This window comes from Rhipicephalus microplus, chromosome 1 (assembly GCF_043290135.1).
Source record: "Rhipicephalus microplus isolate Deutch F79 chromosome 1, USDA_Rmic, whole genome shotgun sequence".
Taxonomy (NCBI): domain Eukaryota; kingdom Metazoa; phylum Arthropoda; class Arachnida; order Ixodida; family Ixodidae; genus Rhipicephalus; species Rhipicephalus microplus.
In genome coordinates, this window is record NC_134700.1 from 267,622,346 (window position 1) to 267,646,899 (window position 24,554).

The 24,554-nt window shown below is 47.7% G+C and overlaps 1 long non-coding RNA gene across 2 annotated transcripts; it reads right to left on the bottom strand.

Moving 5' to 3' along the window:
* Positions 1–511: 511 nt before the first annotated feature.
* LOC142816868 (uncharacterized) lies at positions 512–13,110 on the bottom strand. 2 transcript variants are annotated; one of them, XR_012895110.1, is made up of 4 exons: positions 9,997–13,110; positions 9,710–9,882; positions 9,425–9,632; positions 512–2,728 (listed from the first exon to the last, which is right to left on the bottom strand). It is a non-coding gene; the product is annotated as an uncharacterized LOC142816868 (long non-coding RNA). The 2 variants fall into 2 exon arrangements; XR_012895109.1 differs by having other exon boundaries at positions 9,710–9,921.
* Between the last annotated feature and the right edge of the window lie 11,444 nt (positions 13,111–24,554).

Below are 24,554 nucleotides of genomic sequence, written 5' to 3' on the forward strand. Positions count from 1 at the left end.
CCGGGAAAGGAGGACTATTTTGTCGGACGTTCACAGGCCTCGAAGATTCAAGCCCGTCAGGTTACCTCCCATGGCTTAAGTCCATAATTTTGATTCTTAATTTCCTAAACAGCAGACATACTTGCAATAAAAACAGTTTATACGGACTGAAATGACGATGCTCAGGCCTTGTAGAGTACTCTAGAGAGGACAGTTTTCCCTTATTAAGCAGGTTAATATCCTTATATATATGTTGAGCTTAATTGGGTCTGTACTTATGCATTTTTTGTATATAATGCACGTTTTCATCCAATCTATAGGACGATTACACTTTAGATTAACATTGGTCTGAATTACTGGTATGTTAAATATACAAGAAAACCTCTTGCATAAGTACACCCTCGCAGCGCTAAAGTGCAAGAACAAAGAAAAATACGTACCACCGCCATTGTGCTGTTGGTTGAAACTGTAGTCAAAGCGTAGGAAAGTCGATGCACCCAGGAAAGCGCCGACCATAAAAATTTACCAAGGACAAGGCTCGGAACATTTTTATTGGATTTTCAAGGAATGTGCAAGCGTCTCTTCAAGCTTATGATCACGAAAACATTAACATCGACTACCACAGTGAAGGCAATAATTGCACATACTCAAATTGATTAATGTAATCATGGCCTCTTTGAGGCAATGAACGCTATTAACAGAGACTTATGGGAGGAACAGTTTGTGTACAAACAGTTCACAACAGTTTCACTGGCTGCCACGCTGCCCACCTCTACAAAACATGCAGGTTGATGCCAAATGGGGCGTATGCTTTGACAGCTACAAATCTGGAAAGATTCAATCTTGCAAAGACCTTGCCCTTTCTGTAGTTTAGTTATTATAGACATGTTTATATTTCACACACACTTCTTGTATGTTCTTGTGAAGACTACGCACCATGAGCAACCCGGCGCTTCAAAGCGGATGCTTGTGCAATGTTTCAAGGTGCAATATGAATAAATTACGAACGTGGTGGCTTGCACCACGAAGCAGCTTTATTGTGGGTGTCTTCAATTAAAAGACTACTTTACCGGAGCCAGAGTGTTCGTTGGCGAGGGTAAACCCCCACCTTTTCCCATTTATCCACAGTGTGCGCTCTTGAAAAGGTGTGATGAGCTTCTACATTGGCGATGAGGGACACGGAAGAAAAACAAGACTAAGTAGACCAACGCCAAATAAACAAGCGCCGTAACCGATTACAATGCAGATATAAATGGAAAGTAGCCATAGCTCAGGGACGTATCTCAAAACGACGTATCTCAAATTGTGGTTCCTTCTTGAAAAGAGTCATCACGATTTGCCGATTAAAACGTCGATGGGTTTGCGGACACAATCGTGGAATGTGCAAGAGCAGATAATCTATGAAACCTTTACTTGCGGCGAGACAAAAATTTGGAGGAATTTCTTTGAATTAAACTCACCACACACTATGAACTCTCGAGTCAGAGTTAAATAGTTTTTTCGAGCGCTTCCACACAAGGAGTTTTTGCAAGAAGTTGGTTCAAACATCGGGAGAAAGCGAAATGAGCTTCTAGCGATGCGGCATGACGAATCTCGTGAAAATAAGATGAATGAAAGAAAGGCCCGAGTTCTAATCTCGGCACAAAGCCAAAATGGCTTCGATTCAACAAGACGACTTACATGCAAATAAGTTATATCAATGAAAGGTCAGAGTTCCAACAACGGGTCAAAGCCAAACTGACTTCCACCGATTCGACATGACTAATTCCACGCAAGTTCAACGAATGATAGACCCCAGTTCTAACATCGGGACAAAGCCAAAGTGGCTTTACTGATTCGACATGAATTCGGCGCTTCAAAGATTAGAATTTTGCAAGCTCAAATTTTGGGCAGACTAGACGGGATTCTATCAATACTAGATGGGATTCTACCTATACTAATTAAAGAATTTTCAACAAACTTATTCACTGAAAAAAAAATACCTTAGGGTAAAGTTGAGTGAGTTAGTTCTCCAACGATTCTCAAAGCGCACGCTTATGGGCAAGAGCGAACAATCATTCCAGCGCACTATATCAAACCAGTATTGTTGACAAATTGAATAGTTTTCAAAGATTCTCCATGATTTGTCTCTAAACCATCAACGGGTTATGGTCGTTCCCAAGCACTCTACGTATGGAAACCACGACGTGGAATGAACTGCAGTAGTACCGTTCGATCCATTCAGAACCCAACAAGACCAGAAGTTACCTGCTAACTTAGACGTTGTGAGGAAATTGTAATTGCGCGCGAACAGGCACATAGTTCAATATGTTAACTCTACATGATATACAAAAGCACACAACCTAAATAACTGCCTTTACCCTCAGTACCAAACATTCACAGAAGGCGATTTCTTTTTTAACTCTTTGGCTTTCTTCTACAACAGCTAGGTGCACCATCCGTTGGCTAAGAAAAACAATTCTTTCAATAGAGGGCAGCTTCTTTTGCGAAACTATTTACATCTTTTCCTGCTTAAGTTAAAAAAAATACCGCACAACATTCTGTAGATGGACGAACGAAGGTGACTGGAGTCTTTTCGAAGAACCACACGCAGCGAATACAGTGCAGAACACCCAACGAAGTCACGAAGACTTGACTGGTCAGGAGCATTCGGTAGAGAGATGAGACCGGACGTCGTCGCTCTTGCGGCAATGCCGCGGATGTTACCGATGCTTCTGTGGCCCGTCACAAGCGGGAACACGTTGAAACCCTGCAACGACACGAGAGATGCATGATAGTATATAGTTCGAAAATAGTTGAGCTTTATACACGTTCTGCGTGTATTGGAAGAAAGTGAACAGGGAGTACCACTGCAGCAAATATTTCTGCAAGCGGACTCATCTCTGCAGACAGCCAACAGCCAAAAACAAGTTGACTGCATGAAACATTCGTTTCACCTTCTTTCCCGACAGAGTTGCCAGATGCAGTCATTAGGAACATTTAGGTTTTTATTTTCTCTCTAGCCGTTTGTAAAATTTTACAGTACCATGACGCGTCTATTTGAGCATATATTCGCGATTTTCCTGCAAACAGTTGTATTTCTGTTAATTAAATTCAGTAAAAGCGAGCATGTGAATTACTGTCGAGTTCTGCGTTGAAATTTACATACTCTGGGAGCACTAGCATAGCCTTGGGGGAAAGCAAAGAGAAGCTAGGAGGTTTTATTACCGAACAACTTTTTTCCATTTGAGATGTTATAGATACATGCTGATGTATATCCTGAAAAAGAGGTTAGGTAAACATCATCTACATTTTGCTCGCATTCCGATATTTAACCCATGAAGCGCAAGGATATCGCGCGGCTCGTACATTGCCGATGTAACGTTCCACGGAACATAGATACTTTGAGCATTGTTAGCTCTTGAACGCCCATGAAGCTTTATTGCAGAAAACAAGTTGAAAACGGCGTGTACGGCTTGCGAGGCAAGGTTAATCGATACATGACACGCACATAAAAGAGGAATATATGACACAGCATATTTGTTGTCATTTTCTGTTGTGCATGCCCTTGTTCGCATGTCTTCTGCTATTATGGAAGTGGTATCTAGTGGGAAGCTTAGTCTTATAAATTAAGAGCAGAGTACAATATTGTCACGTTAAAGAGACAGGAGACGTTTTTAAGGCGTCCTCACAAAAGTCCGAAGAGCGGTCGGCTCAGCGCAGCCAAAAACAGAACAATGGCACGAGGGGAACTCCCACTTCGTCTGCCTCTTTTGCGCTGGCAGATCAAGCGCGCGGCACTGCCCCTCCTCCCTGAAGAGCATCGCCTCGATGCTAAACGAAGCGTGTATCGTAAAAAAAAAAAAACATTGTCACAGTGTGTGGTACGGTTTTAACCGCACCACGTGCACAATCTCGGGTCGTAGCTGTCGGCGTCGGGGTGGTTGGCTTCCGTCCGGAAGGACTTCGTAATTGACGTCGCTCACTTGTCGTAGCACTTTGTACGGGCCAAAATACCGACTGAGAAGCTTCTCAGAGAGACCTTTGCAGCGCACAGGGGTCCAAACCAACACCTGGTCACCTGGTTTATAATCGACTTGTCTGTGGCAGCGGTTGTAGCGCTGTGCATCGACGCCTTGTTGTTTCTTGATGTTTACGCGGGCTAGTTGACGTGCTTCCTCGGCTCGTTGCACGAAACACTCAGCATCTTCGTCGAGATTCTCGATGTTGTCAATGTCGCATGGGAGCATTGCGTCCAACATCGTCTGAACGTCCCGACCGTATAGAAGACGAAACGGAGTGAATCGTGTGGTCTCTTGCGTAGCGGTATTATACGCGAATGTTACGTAAGGCAGTATTTCATCCCACGTCTTGTGCTGTACGTCTATGTACATAGACAGCATATCAGTCATCGTTTTGTTAAGCCGCTCGGTCAGTCCATTTGTCTGAGGGTGATACGCTGTTGTCTTGCGATGCGTGGAGTAACTTAACTGAAAAACTTGTTCAAGGAGCCTTGCTGTAAACGCTGTTCCTCGGTCTGTGATGACACAGGATGGAGCACCGTGGCGTAATACAATTCTCTCGATGAAAAACTGAGCAACTTCACAAGCCGTGCTTTTAGGAAGCGCCTTAGTTTCAGCATAGCGGGTTAGATAATCTGTAGCGACGATTATCCACTTGTTGCCGGAAGATGACAAGGGAAACGGACCCAGGAGGTCCATGCCGACTTGATCGAAGGGTGTTCTGGGTGGCTCGATAGGGTGAAGTAATCCCGCAGGCTTAACAGATGGGGATTTTCGGCGCTGGCATTCGCGGCAGGCTTGAACGTACTGTTTAACGCAAGCGGCAAGTTTCGGCCAGTAGTAAGACTTTCGTACCCTAGCGATGGTTCGGGTGATGCCCAGATGGCCCGATGGAGGCTCGTTGTGGCAGGCAAATAGAATTTCCTCACGCAGCTCTGCGGGGACGACCAACAGGTAAGTTTTGTTGCTGGCGGCTGCGTTCTTCTTGTACAACACGCCCTGTCGTAAGCAGAAGGATGACAATCCGCGAGTTATATGCTGGGGCAGTGATACGTTGCGGCCCTCTAGATGTTCAATGATAGGTCGCAATTGAGCATCTGCTCGCTGCCGTAAAGCCAAGTCTGTTACGCTTACGGAGCCAAGGAAAGGGCAGTCCTCTTCGAAGCTCTGAGCGGCAGGCTCAACTGGCGCGCGTGACAACGTGTCCGCATCTTCGTGTGCACGACCGGACTTGTACACGATAGTGACGTCGTACTCCTGCAGACGTAGGCTCCACCTTGCCAGTCGTCCGGAGGGGTCTCTGAGGTTCGCAAGCCAGCACAGCGAGTGATGATCCGTCACTACTCTGAATGGACGGCCGTAAAGGTAAGGTCGAAACTTAGCAATTGCCCACACGACTGCAAGGCACTCCTTCTCCGTGGTACTGTAGTTTGACTCCGGGCGTGTTAGGGTTCGGCTTGCGTAGGCGATAACCTTTTCAATTCCCTCCTGCCGTTGGACGAGTACCGCGCCCAGACCGACGTTACTGGCGTCGGTATGAATTTCTGTTTCGGCTTCCTCGTCGAAATGTCCAAGAACAGGCGGTGATGCCAGGCGAAGCCGAAGCTCTGTGAATGCTGATTCTTGTTCAGCACTCCAAACGAACGGCGTATCGTCTCTAGTGAGTCTAGTTAATGGTTCGGCAATTTTCGAAAAATTGCCTATAAAGCGCCGGTAGTACGCGCATAGACCAAGAAACCGCCGCACACTTTTCTTATCGGCAGGAGTCGGGAAGGCTGCGACAGCGGCGGTTTTCTCAGGGTCAGGACGGACGCCTTCTGCGCTTACGACATGTCCAAGGAACTTTAGTTCTTCGTAACCGAAATGGCATTTTTGCGGCTTTAACGTAAGGTTAGCCGTCCGAATCGCCTCAAGTACTTGTCGTAGTCGCTTCAGATGTTCGGAGAAGCTGGTTGAAAACACGACCACATCATCCAAGTACACAAGGCAGCTTTGCCATTTTAAGTCAGTCAACACAGTGTCCATCATGCGTTGGAAGGTAGCTGGCGCAGAGCAGAGTCCGAACGGTAGCACCCGAAATTCGTAGAGGCCATCCGGCGTGACAAAGGCGGTTTTTTCGCGGTCGCGCTCATCAACCTCAATTTGCCAGTAGCCACTCTTTAAATCCAGGGAAGAAAAATACTTCGCTCGTCGTAGTCGGTCAAGCGAGTCATCAATACGCGGCAGCGGATAAACATCTTTTTTTGTGACGTTGTTGAGCTTTCTGTAATCTACACAGAAGCGAAGCGTACCGTCCTTCTTCTTAACCAGAACGACCGGTGAGGACCAGGGACTGTTCGAAGGCTGGATAACGCCGTCGTCGATCATTTCTTTCACTTGCTGCTTGATAGCTGCGCGTTCTGTCGGCGAGACGCGGTATGGCTGTTGGTGAATAGGTCTTGCGTCGTCGTAAGTGATTATCCTGTGCTGTGTAATTGGCGTCTGACTCACTTTAGACGACTGAGCAAAGCACGCCCTGAATTCAAACAATAGCTCTCGCAAGGCCCTCTGGTTCTCTTCTGGCAGTGCACTGTTCATGTCAACATCTATTACGGTTTGTCCATTGCGGCTACTGTCTTCACAGGCAAAACACTCAATGACGTCCTCCAAGGCTTCAGCGTAGGCGACCGCAGTGCCCCGGAAAAGGTGACGATGCTCATTGGTGAAATTTGTAATCATGACCTCGGCTGTACCGTTCCGAATGTCAATGATGCCTCGTGCCACAGAAATTCCAAGCGCCAGCAGCAGGGAGACGTTGCACTCTGCCACTGTTTCACCGTCACTGGTTCCTTCGGAAGTCACCTGAATTAGGATACTTGCACGAGGTGGTATTGTGACACTGTCGTCGGAAACACGGAGGGCGGTTGTACGGCGGTTGGAGTCCCTTGACGTAGCGTTGACTGTCGAAAAGGAAATGCAGCGTCGCCGTAGGTCGATTACGGCGCCATATTCCCGAAGAAAATCGAGGCCGAGAATTAATTCGCGGGAGCAGTTACGTAGCACGATGGAGCTGACCAAAAACGTGCAGCCTCGTATTTGTAGCCTGGACGTGCACAAACCAACCGGCGTTACAACATGTCCGCCAGCTGTACGTACATGCGATCCTGTCCAAGGCATTATCACTTTCTTCAAGGTACGTGCCAATTGTCCGCTAATAATCGAGTAGTCAGCACCAGTGTCTATTAAGGCAGTTAAATTGCGACCGTCGAGCAGCACAGGTATGTCCATTGAAAAGTCGCTCAGCTGGGATACAGGCGCCGGCGTAGTCGAATTTCCGTTGGTCCGATGTCGCGTCGATTGGAGGGCGAGGTCTTCATCACGTCGAGAATCAGCGGCCTCGCCTCGAAAGGTCGCTGGCGTTAGTTTTCCAGGCGAGGGCTCGGAGACCGTCCTTGCGGCCTTCGATTTCCGTTGCCTGAATAAGATGACGACCGCGGTGACGGTGAGCGCGACTGACGCCTGAGTGGGACGTTCTGCCGAGCGATAAAATCTTCAATTTCTGGTGGTCTCTGTCCAAACCGGGGGCGGGGTGAATTGGCAGGAAAACCCTGCAGCCCAAGTCGGCGGTACTGGCAGTCTCGGTAGAGGTGACCCGCTTCACCGCAGTGGTAGCAAAGCGGTCGTCGGTCGGGCATGCGCCATATGTCGGATTTACGCATGACGGGTCGAGTGTCTGCAAAATAAGGGACCACCTGTGCGGACTGCAGTGTGGCGTACGGGGTTGCGGCTGGTAGTGGGACTGGTGCAGGTGCGTTGTGTTCGAACGTGTCGGTATAAGTGGTGCGCTGGAAACCACTCACTGGGGATGGTGTCGTGGACGACGGAACGGTGCGTCTCAATACGTCTGCGTAGGTCACCCCTAGAGGTTCACTTGAAGTTGCGAACGCCTGAAGTGGTGCAGCAACCTGCGTTGGTGTCTCGCGGCGAGGTGTGCCGAGCGCATGCTGAACTTCGTCACGTATGATGGTGGCGATGCAATTCGTGGAAGGCTGCTGCTGCGCCTGGTTCAGCTGTTGCAGCTGTTGTAGCTCGTCGCGAACAACCGAACGTATCAGCTCGCGAAGCGCTCCCACGTCGGTCGGGAACGAGCCTAGCCCGGTGGTATAGGTAGCATTCACTTGCCGATCGTACTGGTTCCGCTGCTGCAGCGCCTTTTCCATGGCGACGGCTTCAGCGAGGAACTCCGCGACCGTTCTAGGCGGACTACGAATGAGTCCAGCGAAGAGCTGCTCTTTCACACCTCGCATCAAGTGTCGCAGCTTCTTGTCTTCCGGCATGGTTGGATCGGCGCGAGTGAACAGATGAACCATATCCTCCACGTATGTAGCCACACCTTCATTAGGCATCTGCATGCGGGACTGGAGGGCCCTTTCAGCGCGCTCTCGACGATCGAGACTCGAGTACGTTTCGCGGAGCCTGTGACAGAACTCATGCCACGACGTTAGGAGGCCCTTGCGGTTCTGGAACCATGTGCGAGCACCATCCAGAAGACTAAAGTACACATTCTTGAGCTTCGCTACTTCGTCCCACCCGTTGAAATCCGCTACGTACTCGTACTCAGCCAGCCAATCTTCCACATCTTCATAGAGGCCACCACGAAAGGGACTCGGAACACGTGGTTTTTGTAGCGTGTAATGAGTGGGTGCAGCTGCGGGTGCAGCGGTTGGAGCAGCGGCGGCTCCAGCGGTAGGGGAAGCGGTGACAGCAACAGTATTCTCCATACCAGTCGACGTACTTGTACCGTGAGGCACAAACTCGGGGGACAGTCCTCGAATCCTCCGACTGAAACGGTGTACCGGCGTAAGCTCTGGGTTTTGGGTCACGTTCCGGCTGCTAGAAGGAGTCTGTTGCATAGGTGAGGTTACCCAGCACCTCCACCATTAAAATGTCACGTTAAAGAGACAGGAGACGTTTTTAAGGCGTCCTCACAAAAGTCCGAAGAGCGGTCGGCTCAGCGCAGCCAAAAACAGAACAATGGCACGAGGGGAACTCCCACTTCGTCTGCCTCTTTTGCGCTGGCAGATCAAGCGCGCGGCAATATGTTATACCGGTGTCCCAGGGGCACTTTTAGTCGCGATGAGTGTCGATCCCGATTAGGTGCTGCTACATCGTCGCTTTTGATCACGATCTCCCCGAGAGATCGCGATTTTGCTGTATTTACTTGTGCTTACAGCACATGTATTTCTCAGGAGGGATATCAGAGAGGGGCAGTTGATGTCGCAAGGGCAGTTGCGACATCCCAACAAACGTTCTAGGTTCGCTGATTATGCAGGAGCCAGTTCTAGGTTCCTGTGATGAGTAGTAATGAAATAATGACACGAGGAAGCTGCAACAACACTCGGCGGAAATGTTAAGCGCATATGTAAACGCACCCGCAATAAGAGACTTATGAACGTGGCACTTACAGGATTACAAGGGTATAACAGCAATGTGCCGTTTGCCAAGATCACGCCATCAGCAAACCAGTGCGAAATTGCCTGAAAGTTCGGCCACACGACGACTGATACGCCAGGTCACAGCCAGGTGACCTCAGGAACAGATAGCTTTGTAAGTAGTCTGCAGGAACCAGTTTTAGGTCCTTTTCATGGGTAGCGATGAAAGACTGGCATGAAGCTGCAACAACATGCGGCGGAAATTTTAAGACCATATGTCAATACAGCCACAATAAGAATTATGAATGTGGCACTTACTAACAGAGTTCCTTCCAATGGTATAGCAGCAATGGGCCGTCTGCCAGGATCACGCCATCAGCGAACCAGTGCGAAGTTGCTCGAAGGTACGGCACACGACGACTGATGCGCCAGGTGACCTCAGTCAGGAACGGATAGCTTTAAAAACAGTCTGCAGGAGCCAGTTCTACGTCCTTGTGATGGGTAGCGATGAAAAAAATGACATGAGGAAGCTGCAATAACACGCAGCGGAAATGTTAAGCGCATGTAAACGCAGCCGCAGTAAAGGTTATGAGTGTGGCATTTACCAACGGAGTTCCAAGGGTATAGCAGCAACGTGCTGTCTGCCAGGATCACGCCATCAGCGAACCAGTGCGAAGTACCATGTGCAGCGATCCATACATCTGCGGGGAAAGGTATGCGTGGGAGAAGAGAGCGCGCGAGCGAGCGCCCACCTTCTTTCGGCGGGGCAGGACACGTGAACGGTCGGCGGGACTCGAATAAAAGCCTGGAAGTAAACCTCAAAAACTCACAGTAAATACAGCACCATGAATGAAAGGTATTATGACGAACAAAGCAACCAGAAAAATCAGCATTGACAGCAATGAAATCACACTGTGTGCACAAGTCTTACAGTATATACGGTTACATCAAACGCTGACGAGGCAGTTCCAGATGCCGTTTGATTCCGCGAAGTCGCATTTCGCTCGAGCGCACTGTGGTGCGCGGGCTACTCGACACGAAATAATGGTCGTTTCACAAAGCCGTTTCACAACATAACACTGTCATTCCACTTTCGCTGTTACGAAGAAGGATTCACGGGATGGTACTAGGATGACTGCCGTAGTCCGACGTCGATGTATGACAGTCCACAGAGACAAGGCACCTGAAACGATCAAGAAGCGCTCTTTAGAAACACGGATGTTGGAACAACTGGTGCACTCACCGTGACGAGGTTCGCAAGCGTACGCAGGCCGTGTTCTCGGAAGTCGACCGAAGCGGGCGGCGCGTCTAGTAAGCGAAGAGCGTACCACAGCAATGGGCAAACAGACTGCACACATACGCTTAGCAAGTTCAACAAGGTTGACCATGCACCACTCACGTTGGCTGCAGAAGGAAGCGCTGATCTGCAGCCTGAAGAAGTTCCGCAGCATTAAAGCTGTCGAGCTAACGAGGATTTTCCGCATGCCGTTTGCTTCCCCGAAACCACTATTTACACAACAGAAGACCGCACGTCACTATAATTAACCAGTACCGCACGCGTACCGAATTACTAAATAGTGGCTGAGGGAGCAACGTCATTCGGAACGGGCAAATGTCCCTGACGAAATTGAAGGAGGACGGCTACCAAGCTATAACCTGCCTAGTGTCAGCTATAGCTGCGAACTGCACCCGGTGAAGCTTATGTGTCGCCACACCAGCGAGCCGTCCTTTCGAATTCCGTCACGGCGAACACCCGACACGTGGCCGCAGCCCGCCCACCAAAATTTGGGCTTAATTTTACGATTCAGCTAACATTAGAAACTTCTTGCGCAAATAAGACGCGCTTGGCGCGTATGCCAAATGCGACATGCTCAACTGACGGACTTTCTAGGCTGCGTACCAGCCTCGCGAGCTCGGGAATTCCCTATCTTACTTGTTGACCGATGACCGAGCACTCCGTGAAGGGCGACTCCACTGGTCCTTGAAGAGATGTCCACCATGAATCAAAGTTCTTTGTCCACGCGACACCGATGGTTGGTAAATGCACGCAATGAAAAATAAGTTCACAGAAGGCACTGCTTGCGTCTTGTAAGTTCGCTTCAACGGAGCGCCGTTAGAGTTAGGCATATGACCCCAGGTTCGGCATATATTCGCCGAGCGTCGCACACATTTCAGAAGCTTGCGTAGAGAGCGAGACTATTGTGCTGAAGCAGCCTGAGGGTCGAAATGAATTTCCGTTTCAAGTTGATAGCCACGCACATTTCGAGCAGTCTTTGCAACCGGAACACATGGTCTGCGGCATTGAAGGCTTGCCAGGCACAAAGTTTCTCGAAACGTTCCAAACATTTTCAATGTCCGAAAGGTGAAACCATGCAGTTCCTTAGAGTCGGTATAGAAGATGCAAGGTAACACGGGCGTCACATCGTTAAGTACAGCCACTGTCAGTCCGTGAACACGACAGCAATGCGATGGAGAGCTCAGTAGGCAGACAAAGCAACCGCCAACGTCGAGAGAATAAAGCAAAAGTGGCGGCTCCAGGTCCCCGAAAAGACGCTCCCCGCCACGAGGACGATGATCCCACGATGCTTGGTGCATGTGTCAATATGCATGGAAAATTTTCCTTACACGCTTATTGGTCAACCTTCTCTTTACGTCACAATCGCACGACGCCGTTATCACAACGATCACCGCGACGAGTAAGGTAGAAAAAAAAATGTAAAAAAAAAGTCACGTCAGCATGCTGCGGCCGAGCATGAAATGTTCTAGATGCTTCTCTCGTGTTCTTCGACAGCATACGTTGTTATCGCTGTCGTTTTCGGCTTATCGAACTAAAAGGCCGTAAGCCGCGAAAGCGCTACATGAACGCGTGATTTAAAAAAAAATGCAATGTGGACGTAGCATTTATTTTTAGTATACTTGCGAGCGGAAAGCTTGCGACTGGTTTTCGAGAAAATGAATATATTGTCTAGATCTACATCTAGATCCAACAGTTGGAATTCACTATTATGCAACACAACTGAAGGCACGCTGACGCACGAGTCACTGCAAGGTATCGCTGCAAGGTTGTCTTCAAATTCGCGATGGCGCACCAATCCCGAGCGCTGCAAAACATTCCGAGTTAATTAAACTATGAGCTCTTTTATACGTACCACAATCGACTTATGAGGCACGGCTGCGCCTGGATCGATTTTGTGGGCGTAAATTGTACAGCCTACTAAATATTTACACAGGCCCCGCCGCGGTGGCTAACTACTCGGCTGCTGAACCGCAGGTCGCGGGATCAAATCGTGGCTGCGGCGGCTGCATTTCCGACGGAGGCGGAAATGCTGTAGGCCCGTGTGCTCAGATTTGGGTGCACGTTAAAGAACCCCAGGGGGTCCAAATTACCGGAGCACTCCACTACGGCGTCTCTAATAATCATATGGTGGTTTTGGGACGTTAAACCCCACAAATCAATCAATCAGCGGTACGTATACAGGCGTTAGCAAAAGTGTTGAGACCACGGGATCGCGTGGCAGAATAGGGTGCCTTGATGCCCGCGCGCTCCGCTGAGGGTGAGGACAGCCGCGTCGTCTGCTACGACGGCCGCCATTACGGCTCCTGCCGTAGTGGGGCAGCATGCGAAGCGCATTACCGCTTGCGGTGCTCGCGTATGGTAGGAAAGAAGTACTCGTTGGCGAGCTTTTTTTTTTGGTGCGGGGGCGCGCGCATCGAGGCACTCTAGGCAGAAGCTGTCGACGCGCCATCTACCGACGTGGCGCCATCTGCAGTGCGCATGCTCTTCCCGCCGCTATCAGGTGGCCCCTCGCGTCGCTTTGTTTCACGGGTTTACGGCGCTCGTAGCCAAAACGACAAGTGGGTGTCGATTTTTTTATTCGCCACATCGAATCTGCACCACTCTTTTTCGTAGTGGCTGCGACGCGAGCCTGTTCAAGCGCCAGGCTAGCATCACTTTTACACCGGCTAATTATTATAACTAAACATAGCTAGCATCGCATAACCAAATGAAGCCAAGCCTAGAAAATTAAGTTTTCTCAGCCCAGTTGCCTTTGTATAATTTACCTAAGTTGAACTTAGATTAGTCTGCTTCAGTCGAAATCATCATCATCATCATCATCCTGACAACGCCCACTGCAGGACAAAGTTTTCTCCCATGTTCCGCCATGTATAGTCAACTCGGTCCTGTGCTTGCCGCTGCCACTTTATACCCGCAGACTTCCTAATCTCATCTGCCCACCTAACTTTCTGTCTCCCCTTCAGCCGCTTGCCTTCTTTTGAAATCCGGTCTGTGATCCTTAATGACTGCAGCGGTTATCTTACCTTCACGCTACGTGCTCTGCCCATGACCATTTATCCTGGATTTCGACTAGGACCAAGCAGGATTTCGTACAGGCTACGCAACAATCAACCACAATCATATCAATTATGTGATAGAGAAATGCTCAGAATACACCCAACCACTATACATAGCCTTCATAGAAGAAGGGAAAGCATTTGATTCTGCAGAGATATCGGTAGCATAGGTGTGCGCAGAGTTGTCGTTCAGGGGCTGTGAAGGTTCATCGCAGTGCCCCCTAGTCAATGTATGTGGCAGATTTTGCACCCCCTTCTTTTTTTTTGGGGGGGGGGGGGGGGGGGGCTCTGCCCTTTTCATTCGCACGCCTATGATCAGCAGTCATGCAGACACTGTGGAATCTGGGCGTTGAGAAACATATATAAACGTCCTGGAAGAAATCTACAGCGGATCAACTACCGCTATAATGCTCCACAAAGAAGAAAGCGACAGAATACCAATCAAGAAGCTTTACAAGAGAATACGGTCTCCCCAATGCTATTTACCATGCGCTTACACGAGGTTTTCGGAGGCCTAGAATGGGAAGAGTTGAGTTAATGGAGCACTGATATGTAACTCAGAAGACGAATTGCAACTCATGTTTACTGCAACTCATGTTTACCGAAGGAAAGCAGAAAGGTAGGTCTTAAAATTAATCTGCAGGAAACGAAAGTAACGTACAACCACCCCGGAAAAGAACAGTGCTTCGAGATAGGTAGCAGTGCACTTGAAGTTGTAAACGAGTACGTCTACTTAGGACAGGTAGTAACAGCGGAGCCGAACCACGAGAACAAAGTAACTAGAAGAGTAAGAATGGGGTGGTGCACATTTGGCAGGCATTCTCAAATCATGAATGGTGCATTGTCGCTATCCCTGAAGAGGAAGGTTATACAACAGCTGCATCTTACCCGTATTTTACAGAGCAGAAACCTGTAGGATTACAAAGAGGGTTCAACTTAAGTTGAGGACGACGCAGCGAGCGATGGAAAATAAAATGATAGGTGTAACCCTAAGGGACAAGAAGAGAGCACAGTGTATCAGGGAAGAAATGGCTGAAATATGTGTCGCAAGGTTGACAAAAAGAAAAAAAAAAGAGACGAGACAGAAAGAGCGCGAACTCACAACGAAGTTTATTTTCATGAAGCATTCACAATATATAGGCTCTTGGAAGACATGCGCAGACCATTTCATTCACCGCACGTGCAGACATGAACATTTTGATGATGTAATAACCGATTATTGCAATCACGATATCTGGAAACCAGCAACAAACAGATATGCCTGATGTAAAGACGTCGAAAAAACCAAACACGCCCAAGCCTGCGCAAAAGAAAAAAAATGCGAGGAAAAAAACAGCAAGAAGAACTGACAGACACTTCGTAGCACCCTTCTAAAGTACATCTAGATCCAACAGTTGGAATTCACTATTATGCAACACAACTGAAGGCACGCTGACGCACGAGTCACCTTTCTTCCTTATGGCTTCGAGTAACTCCCGCGCCAGCTAATCCCGGCTTCTTCCAAGTAGTAGCGTGCGATCGAACTGCGGCGTGCAGCCACACGAAGCACAGTGGAAGGGCAAATGAGACCCTGTTCCATTCCTAATTGATAAAGAATGCTCCCTTAGACGGTCATTTGTACAGCGCCCTGTCTGGCCTATATAGACCTTGCCACAGCTCAGGGGAATTTCATAAACAGTGCCCACGGCACAACGCAGGAAGGGCTCTGCATGCTTCTTATCGCACACCACCTTGGCACCTCTTGAAAAAATGCGGGCACATAGCCTTGAAAGCTTATTCGGAGCAGAGAAAACCACCGGCACATGGTGCCGATTTGCAACCTTTTTCAGGTTGTGGGAGATTTTGTGCATGTATGGTACAACATGCGGTCTTTTCCTCTGTCCTTGCAATGACTCTGGCCTCCTGCGTTCCCCTTTCCGCCCCTGAAGCAATGTTTCTGACACGCTGACTAAGACCGAATAAGGAAACCCGGCTGCAGTGAGCCGCGATAACTGAAAGGAAAAACTATCAAACGCTGTGTGCTGGCTTGACTTGGACAGCCCAGAACGAAAACACATAGCAGCTATAGACCTCTTCACCACTTTAGAATGTGCAGAATCATAAGAAAGAAGTCCTTTTCTCGTTCTAGGGCTGAACTTCCAACAGACATGACCCTCACCCAGAGTCAGGTTAATATCTGAGTGAGTGAAACAACTTTATTGACGATCCGGCATAAAGGGGGAAGGGGTCGGGGGATTAAAGCGAGACACTAGCGTGCTCGGACGTCCCGGAGCGGCAACCTAATCACGTCAAACCCTTGGGGGCGCCGCTTTCGGCCGCTGGCGTTCCAGGATGCTAAGCACGTGCTGGACCACGTCTTTTTGGTTGCCTGGCTCTCGGCTGATGATTTTGCTGCTTATTGCAGTTGGCATTACTTCTTGGTTACCCGGCGGTGGTGCACAGTCCCAGAAGAGGTGTCTCTGGGTGGCTCGCGCCTTCTTGCAGTGTTGGCATACATCAGTGGTGTGAACCTCCGGGCAAACGTGCTTTGCCCAGACGGGGGTCCATATGGCTTGTACTTGCAACTGCCGTAGTGTGGCTGCTTCTCTGCGTTGTAGGTCTCGGTGAGGCGGTGGGTAGAGGCGTCTGCTCGTTCTGTACCACTGCAGAACGTCGGCGCAGGTTGTGATAAAATATTCTCCGTCTTCGGCATCGGGTCGTTGCGGCTCCGAGGAATGCGTTGACAGAGACCCGCGGCTAGTTAGCGCGTGTGCCTCCGTATCTGCCTCCTCGTTGCGGTTCGGGCCCACGTCCAGCTCCCCGGCGTGCGCAGGGAACCACTTGACGGTAACGTTGGTTTCCGGTCTTACTATAGTTGAACATACTCTCGCAGTGGTTCCATGGACGTTGTTTGTAGCAAAGTTGACTATTGCCGTCTTCGAGTCGCTGAGGACCGTGCGGCAATCCGGGATCGCTAGTGCCAGTGCGATTGCAAACTCCTTGGCCTGCGTGGGCGACTTGCACCGTATGCTTCCCGACGTTGTGAGTACTCCAAGGTTAATATCTAAAAACTGCAAGCTTTCGTAAATGGGCAGTTTATACGTAAAAAGCAAGCCTTTTCCATGTTGTCGGAACAGGTTCAAAACCAAATATTCCTCGCTAGAGTGCGTTACAGGGTTAGTAGAAGTTAACACCACGAGGAAATCGTCCACATATCTAAAGATCTTGGGACTTTTCCTGGATCAACGGCTAAAGCACGATCAATAGACGCCAAAAATGCTACAAAGAACAGGTGCAACGCAGGAGCCAATACAAATGCCCTTTCTTTGAATAAACAACCCATTATTGAAGAGACAAAGGTGCTACGATGATAAAATCATTAGACCATTTCATTCACGTGCGGGGAATGAAATGGTCTGCACATGTCCTCCAAGAGCCTATATATTGTGAATGCTTCATGAAAATAAACTTAGTTGTCAGTTGGCACTCTTTCTGTTTCGTCTCTTTTTTTCTTTTTGTCAACCTTGCGCCACGTATTTCAGCCTAATATGTACGAACTAGCCCAACATAACGTACTGTTGAACAAATGGGTGTTAACTCCAAATAAGTGTTAACTCCAAATTAGTCCGACAGGTTGTTTATGTGAGGTAATAGAAAAAATGATTGATGCGCGACTTCAGTGGTGGTGCAACAGAACCGGTGTATTCTCTATCTACTTAACAGGTTTTAGGAAACAGAGATGCACAATGGATGCAATACTGGACATAGTAACGTATGTGGAGCATGAATGCGCCTGTGGTGCAGTGGATATCTATATTTTTATCAGGTCGCAAAATATTCATTCAGACGAGCGAAGGAAAGAGCGTGGAAGGCGACGTCAAACAGGGAGTGCCACAAGGAAGCGTACTCAGCCCTTTTATTTTAAACTATGTTATCTGATTTAGCTTAAAGACTGCCTTTTAGGGTGAAACACTCTTTATTTGCAGATGATGTGTGCATTTGGGCATCTAGCACGGACGTACGGTTAATTCATATTGAATTGCAAGACGTAATAAATATTATTACCAAATTTTAAAAAAAAGAGGCGTGGTTTTGTCACAGGCAAAGACAGCTGTATACATCGCCCTTCACCCGTAAGAAGTTAAAAGTTTCAATCTCAATTTAGAAGGAGAACCACTCATAACTGTGACACAGCATCGATTTCTCGGAGTAAACTTGATAGGCAGCTATCATTCATATCTCGCATAAAGGTAATCACAAACGAGGTGAATTTGCTGGTGAATATACTCCGCAGAATTGCTGGGACATCATGGGGCGGATCTGTATCATCCATGCTCGCTGTTCACAATGCTTTAATACGACAAAAAGTTGCATATTCTGCAGCAGTGTTACACGGCCTTTCCCGCACTTCAGAGGAGCGACTTCAAAGACTATTAGCTATAGGGGACTGCGCGTCTGCATAGGTGTTCCACGAGTGACTTCCGGCAGCCTTGTCATAGCAGAGACTCGAACCACTCTTTTCAGTCATGAGAACAATCGAAACATGCCGCCATCTTTTTTCGCTTACAGACGCAACACAAGGACCACCCATTGGCACTAGAGATTTTACGAGGGAATAAAAGCAATGCTCGTGAAGGAATAGAGAGTAATGTACATATATTACCAAGAAATAAATTTTGTGGCTCTGAAATGGATATATCCCCCATGCTGCTTGCAATAGCAAGCATTGAATTCTCAGTAGATGGCATTGTCAGAAAGAGAGACATGTTCATCCAAGCTGCTCAACAACTAGCGCTTTATCAGATATACATGCGCTATCTAGGGTACATACACGTTTACACAGATGGCTCAAGTATTACAACGTCTTCAACATCGGCATTTATCACACCACAGCTCAATATTCAGGAATCATTTAAAATGTGTCGCACGACGTCATCTACTACAGCTGAGCTTTTCGCTATTCTGTATATATGCTATAAAGTTTATAAACTCGGCAGCAGACGCGGGAAAATGGGTACTTTTCAGCGATTCACAGGCCGCATTAAGATAACTATCCAGTACAAGCACGACAGTAATTAGTGATGACATACTAAATGCTGAAAGAGCTCACCAAAGCAAGCAAGGCGCAACATGCGATCAAATTCCAATGGATACCTGGCCATTGCAACATTACTGGAGACACAGTGGCCGATGAAGCGGCACGACAAGCACATCGAAAAGATGTTACTGTTTGTTTACCAATTTCGAAAAATGAATTGTGCAGTATTACAAAGGCTGCAACTTCTAGAATGAACAAAACTGCTTGCTTTGACCAAAGTACAAAGAGCTGTGATGCATATTGCATCGATCCATTCATTGAATTCGAAATTACGCTAGCATTAGATAGAAGTATGGAAACTCTTATTCACCGATTGAGGCTAAACACCGCATACACAAATTTTTTTTTTCGCAGAATTGGCAGAGCTGAAACTCCCGAATGCGAATGTGGATTTATAGATGAAGACGTATACATGTCACCTTCTCATGGACTGTCCACAACACGGCACGCCGAGACACCGTCTTAAATCGAAACTGTTGGAATTAGACCGCAGGTCGTTTAGAATGAAGAAACTTCTGGGCCCGTGGCCAACTGAAGTTTTACAGACGCACGCTTTAAAAGCGTTAACACGTTTCTTACGCAACAGATGAATTGCTGACAAGTACTAAAAAATAACGAACATTCATTTGTACTACACATGTACTTAATATGCGCAGTATCATATGACACCCACCATATGCGTGTACTGAAGTGAATGACGTGTCGACTGTTATGTATACACACGAGCGAAAATCTGTATAAGGACCAGACATATGCCCGGCTGTTTTGTTCTGGTTCAACCAAATATTAACGAGGGACATTATCAGAGACTTCATTCATGGACTTTCGAACATTTCCTTACCATTTTGTTGTGGCATGTGCGTATAAGAGCGTTTTTGCATATGTGTGCCCGAGTGTTCTATTTTCCATGCACTGCTTTGTATGTCTTACTTTAAGATACGTGTTCTAGTTTCATTCAAGGGCTAAGGAGTAGTCGGCGCTATAATTGGGCGCCAACATCTCCTTATATATCATATCAATAAAAGAAAGCGTACACAAAACTAGTGAAACCTAGTTTTGAATGCATGACGTCACTTTATAAAGCCGAGCATAAGTACATAAAATTAAGCTGATTCTAATTAAGCCCAGTCAAGTTTGCTGTTTTCAAGTTAAGCCAAGTTAAGCATAGATTATTCGACGAAAATATAGCGAAAGCTAATTAGGTATAGTAGATCATGGTGTCCATCAATTTAGCCGGGCATAATTACCCTAAATAAGGCTAGTCTAATCGAGGCCCTATAAGCCCAGAGAGGCGAAGCCCAGGAGAAGACTACTTGCTTGGTACTAAGCTCATTTGGGTTCAGTTCGTGTTGATTTAGAGTAATAATAATCATGCCTCATTAATTGACCTGCACTCGTGTAGCCCGGCGCCCCCTCCTCCCCCCCTGCAGTAGCAACAACGAAAAAAAAAACGGCGCGGATGCGATAGAGCAAAGAAAATGCTACACCCAGCTGTCGTTTTGGCTACTTAACCCCGTCAAACAAGTCAGCGTGAGTGGCCACGTGATCTCGTGGTCTGCACACTTTTGCTCACGCCTGTACATACGAGAGAATAACAGCGAACAGCAAAGGCAAAGGCGGCTGCGAGAACACCCCGAAGCGATGGAAGCATGCCCGTATGCATCTACGGTTGCGATACGCTCCGTTGTTATTTTTGCTAATTTGTTATACATATTACAAGCAGCTTGAGTACTAGTGATTAATTGCGATCGGGCATCTTGGCGTTATTGGGGCCATTCCAAAATGTCCCTCTGGTGACGCATATATAATGTCCTACATTTACCTCAAGTTCCCGATTAGTTGAGTGCTGCTGTTGATAATATTGATGTTCCCGGGCATTGACCTTTCGCCCGGACACGAATTGTTGCTTGCCTTTAGCGTCCCTTTTTTTGCCCCGCCGCGGTGGTCTAGTGGCTAAGGTACTCGGCTGCTGACCCGCAGGGCGCGGGTTCGAATCCCGGCTGCGGCGGCTGCATTTCCGATGGAGGCGGAAATGTTGTAGGCCCGTGTGCTCAGATTTGGGTGCACGTTAAAGAACCCCAGGTGGTCTAAATTTCCGGAGCCCTCCACTACGGCGTCTCTCATAATCATATAGTGGTTTTGGGACGTTAAACCCCACATATCAATCAATCAATCAATCAATCATTTAGCGTCCCTTCAAGCGAAGCCCGCATGACATCGGACACGGTCCGCAAAAATAATAGCTCCGATAGTTGGGAGGGATTGTAAGAGTTCATAACGGCGCAACGACGGGGCGATAAACACAGAAGACGAAGCGTATTCGTCATTGTCTCCGTTTATCGTCCCTTCGTGGCGCCCTTTTCATAACCGCAAAGACATATTCGCTGTAAAATCTTGGGCGCTGCGGCCAAGTATAACGACAACAAGTATTACAGTTACACTCAGCGGGCCAATAAAAATACGTAACATGAGCATAGCCAGATTTTTTTTTTTTTTCAGAAGGAAATGTCCAACCATATTTCATGTATGTTCGCGCTTGCGTTTGCATATAGCGCATGCAAAATTGAGAAATTTCGGAGCAACTTTTCATCATCAAGTACTCTTTCCCACTGTTGGCTAAGCCGACAGAATCTTCTTTACAAGCTGTCAAGGTAACGCGTAAGCGCAGTTTTACAGCAGGAAAGTCAGAACAGGGTTCTCAAGCTCACCTCAGCCCGCATTCACAAAATTTGGACCTGCAAAAACCAGGACAGAAGGCTGAAGTGCAGGGAGGGGGAGGGGGGGGGGTAAAAACAGTCATATAAAGCTACCATTTGAAAGAACGTGTTTCTCATATTTAATAGATGGATAATTTCTGACGGGTTTTTACCGTCATGAAATCGCGGTGAGAGACGGAATCGAGACCGGGCATTCTACGTCAAGTATTCTACCTTAGGAAAAAAGATATTATAATGTTCTCGTATCGTGGCAACGCGAACTGTGGTTGCAGTGTACGCTATCGGCTTCTGTAACAATGTAAGGAACATCTGGCTACATATTAACTCATATGACCATTTCTTATCAGCGCAAATCACATTATAAGCACACCGACGCACAGCAACATGCACCTAATTTTGATCAAAGTGGCATCAGTGATCTAACGTTAGTACCAACGTTAGGTCGTACCATCGGATACTTTTCGGCGTCACTGAAGTCGACGTGCCTGGTGAACCTACGATCAATACCGTAGTCAGGTGGGTGGAGAAGGAGAAGATCATATGAGCTTCTTCCACCTGCAAATTGTTGCTTCCTCGAAAAGCAGATTTCTCAAATAGTTGAGATCTTCAGCAAATGGATCTCCCCACCCCTCCGTAAAAAAAAAAAAAAAAAAATGGCGCCACGGGCCTGTCCACGATATACATCAACTAATCAAAACGCATAAAGAAGTCGGTGACATTTAACGCTTTAAGCTATAAAAAAATGTTATATAGGCCTCCACTAGCCTACTGCTTCGCATGACATCGACTCCCACAATGACTGGTGCCTACCGAACGTTTAGTTCGCATAAAATGCAGTTCTAACAACATGTAGGCTGTAAAAGAGCACTGCTCAATACGCTTTTGTGATTCGTTAAGAATATCCCTTCCGCTACGTGACATTCAGATGGTGCTTTATGAAGCAGTTACAACAAATATTGTTTCTGTCGGAACATCTGCTTGCCTCGCAGATCACTTGAGTTCGATCCTCACTCACACCAAAAATTTTTATTCTATTTGCATCTCTATCAATATTTCGGTAAGTCTAGTTTTACAGTGAAATCCGTTACGAGACCCCAACAAGGGTCACGTGCGGCGCTGTATTGTCCGCCACCGCCACAAGTGTCCGTAATCACTATCGCATAAACAAAAATTAATATGTGGGATTTAACGTCCCAAAACCACCATATGGTCATGAGAGACGCCTTAGTGGAAGGAGGATTGAAAGAGGAAGGACAGGGAGGTTAGCCAGTTTTGACCACCTGGGGTTCTTTGACGTGCACCCAAATCTGAGCACGCGGGACTGCAGCAATTTCGCCTCCATTGAAAATGCAGCCGCCGCAGCCGGGATTCGATACCGCGACCTGGGGGTCAGCAGCCGAGTACCTTAGCCACTAGATCACCGTGACGAGGCTTAAGTGAATAAGAAACACTAAGGATATGATGGAATTCGAATCTGAGTCTCCTGCGTGTCAGGTTGGTGTTCTACAACAGAGCATGCCGATGCTGGGAACTCGTCTCTAAACTTGCCTTGGGCAGGCTTGATGTCGGGAAAAGAATCTCGCTAATATGAGCAATAAATCATTTTAGAACATTAAAGGAACAACCAGGCGTCACACAATGCGGATTGCGTAGCGATTGGGTATTCCAATGTTTCAACCCATTACAAAAACTCGTTCTTGATCCCCTAATAACTCTGGCGCATACCCACCTGACGCGTAATTCTTCATCGTCATCTACCACTGCATAAAAAAATTGCACTAAATTTTTTGCAAGTGTGTAGCGGATACTACGCTTCTCCGAAGAATGAGCAAGGATAGCATAGTGAACGCCGGCCTAATACTCAGAAATTATGATTATGACGTAGTGGGTACCCAGCGAGCGTGCTTGTAGCAGATTACCCAAACAGTGCTTAGAAAGGGCTCTGAACGGCCGCTCTTCAAGCGTTCGCTGTGCCTGTGCTGCGCGTTGCGCACAGGCCTGGTAATTTCTTTTTCTTTTTTTTTCTTTTAGGGGCGAAGTTTCTTAGTCTGCCCTTCCTCCGTTGTCGTACGTAGCCACCAGTGACACATACCTGCTCTATAGCGGGTATGTGCCACAAAAGATGCGAGATGGGAGATGGCGGTACTTGTTCACGAGATGGGCGCGCGGACGGACGGACGGACAGATAGACTAGAAGACGGACGTACAGACGGACGCACGCATGGATAGTCGCGCGGACGGACAGAAGCAAGAACGAACGCAAGCACGAACGGGCTGTCAGACGCTTCGCCCCACTCGTCATCATTCACTCCGTGGATATGCTGCGACTATTTTGTTTTTTTAGGGGCGAAGCTCCTTATAGCGGCACCCGTTCGTCCCTCGTAGCCGTTGTAGTAGTGTGTAGCAAGTATAACATTTTGACCTCCAAGGTGGTGCCGTTGAGAGATTTCTTCTGTGCGTTGTTGAACAATAAAAAGATAGTGCTCAATGTACATGCCAATGGCTGCTAAGGGGGAATGAGAGACAGGAGAATTCGGCTTTTAGTTAACGCACACGCTGCGAATTTTTTATTGTTCAACAACGCTCAGAAGACAAGAAAGGGTTGCTACATTATACTCACTGGTCGTAACCTCCTAGGTTTTAGAAAGGTTTAGCGAGTGTTGGGCCGCAGTGCCATGAATACAGTGAACTAGTATATACCATGAACTCAAGGTGGTTGAAGGTGGGAAGTAGACACGAAGCGCTAGCAGTAAGAAAGTGTGCGTGTGCCTCCTCTCGTTCAGTCCTTGCAATGTCCGCTGGATGGCAGTGCTTCTTTCTATATGAGGAATATATTATGAAAAGATGCGAGATGGTGGTACTTGGAGTGTTGAATAGGTGGACGAACGGACACACAGACAGATGCATGAACGGACGCACGGATGGCTGCACGGACGGATGAATGCATGGACGGACGCAGGAGCGGATGCATGGATGAAAGCAGGGACGGACGTACAGATGAACGTGCGGACGCACG